This window comes from Ailuropoda melanoleuca, chromosome 10 (assembly GCF_002007445.2).
Source record: "Ailuropoda melanoleuca isolate Jingjing chromosome 10, ASM200744v2, whole genome shotgun sequence".
Lineage (NCBI taxonomy): Eukaryota > Metazoa > Chordata > Mammalia > Carnivora > Ursidae > Ailuropoda > Ailuropoda melanoleuca.
The window spans coordinates 22,402,939-22,409,000 of NC_048227.1; the positions used below are offsets into that span (position 1 = coordinate 22,402,939).

The 6,062-nt window shown below is 40.4% G+C and overlaps 1 long non-coding RNA gene across 1 annotated transcript in view; it reads right to left on the reverse strand.

Moving 5' to 3' along the window:
• Nucleotides 1–3,185: 3,185 nt before the first annotated feature.
• The window catches only part of LOC117804086, a 16,318-nt gene continuing 13,441 nt past the window's right edge, over nucleotides 3,186–6,062 (reverse strand). The window contains exons 2-3 of the long non-coding RNA XR_004628259.1: nucleotides 3,704–3,772; nucleotides 3,186–3,357 (exon numbers count right to left, since the gene is read on the reverse strand). This is a non-coding gene — a long non-coding RNA (uncharacterized LOC117804086). The remainder of the gene's footprint in view (nucleotides 3,358–3,703; nucleotides 3,773–6,062) is intronic.

The window sequence follows — 6,062 nt, forward strand, 5'->3', positions numbered from 1 at the left end:
ATTCACCCTGGTATTTTCCCTGAAAGCATTTGTAGAAAGCTTCAGACTTACTGAGCTGAAGAAAAAAGGTGAGAGTTGAGGCTGCCAAAATGGCTGGAACTTGAGAGACAAACTTGCAAAGAATAGAAAATAGCAGAGAAGTGAAAAAATGGCTTGTAAATTCCCCTGAAGTCACCAGTCAACCCCCTAACTGAGGATGCCTAAGTTCAGACAGGGCTGGTATCCAAGATCTATAAAGAACTTCTCAAACTCAACACCCAAAAAACAAATAATCCAGTCAAAAAATGGGCAGAAGACATGAACAGACACTTCTCCAAAGAAGACACACAAATGGCCAACAGACACATGAAAAAATGTCCAACATCATTAGCCATCAGAGAAATTCAAATCAAAACCACAGTGAGATACCACCTTTCACTAGTTAGAATGGCTAAAATTAACAACACAGAGAACAACAAATGTTGGCAAGGATGTGGAGAAAGGGGAACACTCTAACACTGTTGGTGGGAAGGCAAGTTGGTACAGCCACCTTGGAAAACAGTGTGGAGGTCCCTCAAAAAGTTAAAAATAGAGCTACACTATGACCCAGCAATTGAACTATTGGGTATTTACCCCAAAGATACAAATGTTGTGAAAAGAAGGGCCACATGCACCCAATGTTCATAGCAGCAATGCCCACAATAGCCAAACTGTGGTAGGAGCAGAGATGCCCTTCAACAGATGAACGGGTAAAGAAGATGTTGTTCATATATACAACGGAATATTACTCAACCATCAGAAAGGATGAATACCCACCATTTGCACTGGCATGGATGGACTAGAGGGGATTATGCTAAGTGAAATAAATAAAGCAGAAAAAAACAATTATCATATGGTTTCACTCATATGTGGAATATAAGGAATAGTCGCAGAGGACCATAGGGGAAGGGAGGGAAAAATGAATGAGAAGAAATCAGAGAGGGAGATAAAGAATGAGAGACTCTGGACTCGGGAAACAAATTGAGGGTTTCAGAGGGGAGAGGGGTGGGGGATGGGGCAACGGGGTGATGGGCATTAAGGAAGGCACATGGTCTGATGAGCACTCGGTGTTATATGCAACTAACGAATCACTGAACATTACATCAAAAACTAATGATGTACTGTATGGTGACTAACGTAATGCAAAAAAAGAAAGAAAAAAGAAAAGAAAGAAAGAAAAAGAAAGGAAGGAAGAAAAACAACCAAGAAGGTTAACAGCAGGTGGCAGGCTACACCGCTGAGCAGGGGTTTCAGCAGGTAGGCAATGTTGATAAACCAGAGAATAGAGTTCAAGCCCCACAAAGGTAGAGGAGCCTTCATAAATATTCCAGCATCCAGCTGACACCCTAGAAGAGCCATGTCCTAGCATAAGGGGTAAGTTGCAGGACTAAAGACAAAACTGAAATAGAGCACTTCTTACAAAGCCCAAAACCAGACTTCAATGGAATCAAGTTGTTCTGTCGGTATTCAAACAACCATCTAGAAGAAAACTTAACCCTCTTTGGATAAACCCACAAAAACCTCTGATATTCTTCATTCACAACACCTATCATTCAATAAAAATATACAAAATATGCTATAAAACAGAACTCAATGACTGAAGAGAAAAAAATATACACAAGTAATCTATATACCAGAACTTTCTGGTAGGGACTTTAAAGTAACTATGGTTAATAGAGTTAATAAAGCTAGAACATTTCTTTAGAGACCTGAAATCCATGAAAAACAGGACAAATGGAAATTCCAGAACAGAGAAATAGTTTTAAAAACAATTCAACAGAAAGATCACATGACCCAAGTTTCAAAATATATAAGCAAGAAGAAATTTTAATGTTATATAACCTATCAAATACTAACAATACCTAACTGGAAATGTATCTCTCTCAATAACTGAGAGAATAAGCAGACAAAAATAGTAAGAATACATATTTGAAAAGCACTATGATTCACCAATTTGACAACTTCACCTGGGTGGCATTTATAGAACACTATAAGCAAAACCTACAGAATACACAGTCATTACAAATGCACATGGTACTTTTTTCAAAATATACCTTAATGTGGGCATAAAAAAATCTCAAAATTTCAAAGAACTGAAATCCTAGAACATACTCCAATTCAAGGAAATTAAAATAGAAATTAAAAAAACAGAAAGAGAAAAACAAATTCCAAATGTTTTGAAGTAAAGTAATACATTTCTAAGAATCCCACACATCAAAGAAGAAATCAGAATGGAAATTACGAAATATTTTGGGTAACCCAAAGTGGACTCCAGAAGACCAAATTTATTGGGATATTTGTGTTATATACTTTAAAAATTATTAAGGATTTTGCATTTTTCTGCTTCACTGTTTTTTTTTAATGAGGTATGTTTTGAGATGGCATCTACTCTCAAGGACTCTCAAATCCTTGAGCGACAACAAAAAGTTGAAAAAATAGATTACTGAATACACGCATGTGTTTAAAGGAAGGGGCACTAGAGGGGTGCTCACCAAACTTCTGATAGCATTTCTCCCTGGAATAAAGAGGAGAGAAATGGAGAATGTGAGGGCAAGCTCACTGGGGGGCTTTTAAGATAACTATATGGAGCCTGAGTCTTCTCTAACGCATCCATATATGTCTTGTGTAACATTTTTATATGAACAACGTTTGAAATAACTGACTGCTGAGCATGCATCTAGAATGAGGGCTCATGCTTATGCTGTGCCTCTGTGCTCCTTTGGCACACCATCATATAGCCCTGGGGTCATACTTACCCAGATTTAAGAAGCACAACCAGAAACAAGGAAGACAGTATCACAGAATTTGATAATAACCTAAAATAATACAAACTGATTATCTAATTTTAAAATATGACTGTTTTGGTCTCTAGGAGAAAATATTTTATATGAATTTAATTCTCAAGTTTAACAAAGTGTATCATATTTTACCTAGGAGTTACTACCCGGTTATGAGGATATATCCTACGATGTTTTACTTGGGAGATTAATGCCCAGTTAAAAGTTTATACATGTGTCTTCACTGCAACCTAATTTAGTAATACATTTTTTTTTCAAAAAACTTTAATTTCTAACCTGAGAAATTATAGCGTAAATCCCTTTTCATGAGTTCAATGATGCCCTTCACCACAACACTTTTGGAAGGCACGAAAGCCAGTTCCCATCGACCAGGAAAAGTGTCAGGCATTCCAAGGAATGGAGGCAATTCATCAATAGGCTGAAGAGAGTAATTGAAAGGCCCAGACTTCTTTATAATCAAAAACTTGCGTGTTAACAAAAGTGTACCAGCAAATAGCAATGCTAGGATGAATTCCACAAATAATGCCACCAATCGCCGTCTCTAGGAGATGGGGAAAAAAATTTATGTTAATTGTCCTATGAGTCCATTACCTCTGCAAATGCCTAGTTGTTATATATTAACAGACACTTATTAAAATAAGATATATAGATGGCAAAAAAGAACAGCTTCACTCTATCATAGCAATAGTTTCCTGGACCATTTTTTCTCTCCTTTCTATTCTGCTATTATTTCACTCTGTGAGGACTCTTCATATTTGGAACAGATACCCCCAGCCCAAGAACTGAGAAAAATACGATATAAACTGAAATGCAGTGATCAGGCTGTAAGAATTTTCCCACTGTGGTCTCTTAGCTGTTGCAAAAATCCTATAGATAGCTCGACTTACCTTTAAAATAAAATTCTTCCACAGAAGACCCATAAATTTGTAACACCATAAGAAATCCATTCTTCAACTCTATGGAGGGGTTAAAGATTTTACAAAAAGAAATTAAGATTATATAACAAAGTAAAATTTAGACAAATAAATTACTTATATTTGAATTGCTTCATTTTCTAATCAACATTAAAGGATGATAAAAAGAAACAGTAAGTATTTCAAATATTTGAGAAGCTTTTTATCCCTACATCCTTTTTTTTTAAAGATTTTATTTATTTATTTGACAGAGAGAGAGACAGCCAGCGAGAGAGGGAACACAACAGGGGGAGTGGGAGAGGAAGAAGCAGGCTCCCAGTGGAGAAGCCTGATGTGGGGCTCGATCCCAGAACGCCAGGATCACGCCCTGAGCCGAAGGCAGACACTTAACGACTGCGCCACCCAGGCACCCCTTATCCCTACATCCTTAATCAGTACCTTCTGAGTTTCTAATATGTATAATACTTCGGTTAAGATGGCGGAGGAGTAGGGGTCCCCTTTTTCAGCTGGTCCCCTGAGTTGAGCTGGATATGTACCAGACCATCCTGAACACCCAAGGAATCAGCCTGAGACGCAGGGAGATACATCTGGATCTCTAAAATGAACATCTCCAGCACTGAGTTTTGAGGTACAAAGCGGGGAGCCGTGAAACTGCGCACAGATATCAGAAGATAAACGGAAGGGGGAGGGAGCCACCCCGTTCGGGCGCTGGGAAGCGGTAGCCACCTGCACTGGGGAGCAGGCGGACTTGCTGACTGGCACCTGTGAGAGAGCAGACTGAGACCGTGAGCTGGGGAACGCGAGCAACCAGTCTGAAAACCGAAGCTCCAGCGTGCACGAACCACACTGAAACGGAGCTCCGGAGCACGCGGGGGCGGCTGGTGGCTGGCGTGTTTGAAACACAAAGGACAGAGATGCGCCGACCCTGTAGGTGAGGGCTGGGACGCTGGATGTGGGGTGCACATCCCGGGAAGCTGCAGGGTTTAGTAGCACCAACAGAAACAGAGTTAAAGTGCCCAGAAACCCAGTGGAGAGCGATCTGAGATCCCTGTTATGAGACAGAAGTTGGGATTAGGCTATTGCTGCTCTGACTCTTAGAAGAGGCACAGCAAACTGCCAGGGAAAGCCGCCAGAGAACAAAAGCCTGGAAATACCAGCTCACAGTGTGCCCACCCCCATCCCCCCTTGCAGGGGACACAGAGATTCTACCCAAACAGGGTTGCCTGAGTAGTGGTGCGGCAGGCCCCTCCCCCAGAAGGCAGGCTGAAAAATCAAGCCCATATCCCTAAGGTCCCTATAAAACAAGTGCACACTGCCTGGGTCCTGTCAATAATTTGGGCTCTGGGCAACCGCAAAAAACTCCTCATCAGAATGACGAGAAGGAGAAATCCCCCCAGCAAAGAAAAGACAGAGTCTGTGGCCTCTGCAACAGAACTAATGGATATGGATATAACCAAATTATCAGAAATGGAGTTCAGAGTAACATTGGTCAAGATGATGTGTAGACTTGAAAAAATATTAACGAAAATATCAACGAGAATATAGACTCTCTAAGGGCGGAAATGAGAGCAAATCTGGCAGAAATTAAAAATAGTATGAATCAAATGCAGTCAAAACTAGATGCTCTGACGGCCAGGGTGAATGAGGCAGAAGAACGAATCAGTGAACTGGAGGATGGGTTAGGAGAAGAGAAAGCTAAGACAGAAACTTGGCTCAAAAAAATCCAATCTCAAGAATGCAGGTTATGAGAGATTACTGACTCAATGAAATGTTCTAATGTCAGAATCATGGGCATCCCCAAGGGGGTAGAGGTAAAAGGAGTTCTAGAAGAGATTTGAACAAATTGTAGCTGAAACTTCCTTAATCTAGCAAAAGAAACAAGCATTCATGTCCAAGAAGCAGAGAGGACCCCTCCCAAGCTCTACCACGACAAACCTATGCCACATCACGTCATAGAGCAATTCGCAAATATTAGATCTAGGATACAGTATTGAAAGTGGCCAGGGCAAAGAAATTTCTCACATACCAAGGCAAAGGTACCAGAATTACGTCAGACCTGTCTACACAGACCTGGAATGAGAGAAAGGGTTGGGGGGGCATTTTTAAAGCTCTTTCAGAGAAAAACATGCAGCCAAGGATCCTTTATCCAGGCAGGCTGTCATTCAGAATTGATAGAAAGATAAAGACCTTCCAGAATTGCCAGTCACTGACCAACTTTGTAACCATGAAACCAGCCCTACAGGAGATATTAAGGGGGGGTTCTATAAAGGTAAAAAGGCCCCAAGAGTGATACAGAACAGAAAGTCACAATCAATAGAAACAAAGACTTTAC